The 2,120-nt window shown below is 40.9% G+C and overlaps 1 long non-coding RNA gene across 1 annotated transcript; it reads right to left on the minus strand.

Moving 5' to 3' along the window:
• Nucleotides 1-850: 850 nt before the first annotated feature.
• On the minus strand, nt 851-1,819 carry LOC119655604. The gene is made up of 3 exons (XR_005249928.1): nt 1,483-1,819; nt 1,269-1,415; nt 851-1,206 (listed from the first exon to the last, which is right to left on the minus strand). It is a non-coding gene; the product is annotated as an uncharacterized LOC119655604 (long non-coding RNA).
• Between the last annotated feature and the right edge of the window lie 301 nt (nt 1,820-2,120).

The raw sequence follows: 2,120 nt of genomic DNA on the forward strand, positions 1-2,120 counted from the left end.
TTATATGATTAAAAACGGCAACAATGCCTTTCTATCAGCACAACACTTTTTGTCTGACCTGATCGAATAATTTCATGTTTCTGAAGGCATAGCATACTATTGTTAATAAAAAATAGAAACTTTAAGCTTAGTCGTAAAATGATCGATTATTCGCTAGTTTATGAAGTGGAATAGAACCGCACCCGAATTGGTTCAACGATACATATCCAGGTTCACTTCGAAAGGTTTTGCTATCGTTGTAGACATTACTGAATCGATAGATATAGTCCATTTAGTATCTTGGTGAGAACTGAGCATCATTTATAATAGTAAGCGTAAATAAGTTCAATTAAAACAGGGACCAAAGGGTATACATATAAGTCTTTAGTACTACAGTAGAATCCCGATAATTCGTGTGGGATTACCAATTATCGGAAGTGCAAAATAAATAAAATTAATTCTAGGGGCGGTCAGATTTTTACTAATTAACTAGAAATACGTATAATCGATGTACGAATTATTGAGATTCCACTGTATATGTATAACTTTGTTTATTATTGTGTCCTCTGTTCTTACAGAACTAACAATGAATAATCAAATCCTGCAGACTAAAAAAAACAGAAATTCACATTAAGTTGATGGGGGCTTAGGACCCCACAATACTCAAAAAAATATTTTCATCTCTGGCCAAGCTTTGGTCAACAGAATTGGCGTATTTGCGCTCAATATAATTCGTAGTCATATTGTGTTCTGCGAATTATATAAAGGAACCGCTTCGGTCACGCTGCTGCCAGGGCAGAGGTAAGGCAGCGTCTGGTGATTTGTCTCTGCCCTGGTAAGAAACGGTATAGCCGTCATCGCCTAACATTTTTTTTTGCTAAACCTAAACGAGGGTCCGTGGACCAAAAAAAGGGAGTAAGTTGTTCCCCATTTGGTCCGGTCCGGCATCAAGTTGATGCGGATTAGGACCCCAGAATTCTGAAAAAAATATTCCTCCCTAGAGTTTGGAATTTAGAGCGTCGGCGGCTTTGGAACATAGGCGGTATTTCATTAGCCTTTTCCAAAGACAATCTGACAAGAGAGCGAGAAAGATTTTTACTGATTGTAAGCAAAGCGGTTGACCAAGGCTGGGACGAATGTGTACGCCGCTAGTAGTGCAAAGGAAAGAAAGGTGTGGATCATCGGCACATTGCAGGCAGCAGCAGGTGCCCGGGATACAGGAGACCCCTACAGAAAAAGAAAAAAAATCCGCACTAGGCACGAACAGAATTACATACACGATTTCTTACATTGACCCCATTCAAAAATATAAGCTCTTAGCTATCTTAAACATCCCGGATGAATGGGTGGAAGCCGAAATTGGCCCGATTTTGAAACCCGGAAAATACCAAGAAAGCCCTTTCAATTTCGGACCCATCGCTCTACTAAACGCCCCCCTAAAAATCATAAATAATGTAATTCATAATAGGCTCGCCACCCACATTCTGCCAATAAAAGCCATACCGTTCCACTCCTATGCATTCCAAATAATAAATCCACTGCACACTGCCTCAACAACTTAATAAACACCATAGAGCACAAATCTCTCAAAACCATCCCTAGCGCAATTGTCATAGAGTTCACATGTGTTTTTGATCGCAGCATCCAGCATCCTAACCCAAAAAATGGTCACGCTGAACACTTCCCCGAATATATACAATTGGATGACAAACTTTTTCTCCCACAGGACCCTCTCCCTACATGGCACAGAAACGGTGGATCACAGTAGATCTACTATAGGCAGTACCCACACTAAAATGACCCGACTTGCGAATGGGCTGCAGAAGTTTATCTGCACACATCAGAGACGCTAAAGAAAGACAAGGCATAATCTTCATCAAATCGTATTGATAAGAGAGAGATGAAAAGGATATGTCAGCCATGGCACTAATGCGTGCTCACCCATATAGCCAAACGTAGTTTCACGTATTCACTTCTGCATAGACAAAAACGTGCTAATTTCACCAACACATTGGTAAGTCCGGGCGGAATGTCAAACACAGCTGATCTTTACATCTCGCTCATGCTCAAGGGAAAAGCAATTTGAAATTTTGCGTACTCGCCCTGATTTCCCCCCTTGACGGGCAAGGGGGAGTGTGGTG

Source organism: Hermetia illucens, chromosome 4 (genome assembly GCF_905115235.1).
Source record: "Hermetia illucens chromosome 4, iHerIll2.2.curated.20191125, whole genome shotgun sequence".
In the NCBI taxonomy this organism is placed as follows: domain Eukaryota; kingdom Metazoa; phylum Arthropoda; class Insecta; order Diptera; family Stratiomyidae; genus Hermetia; species Hermetia illucens.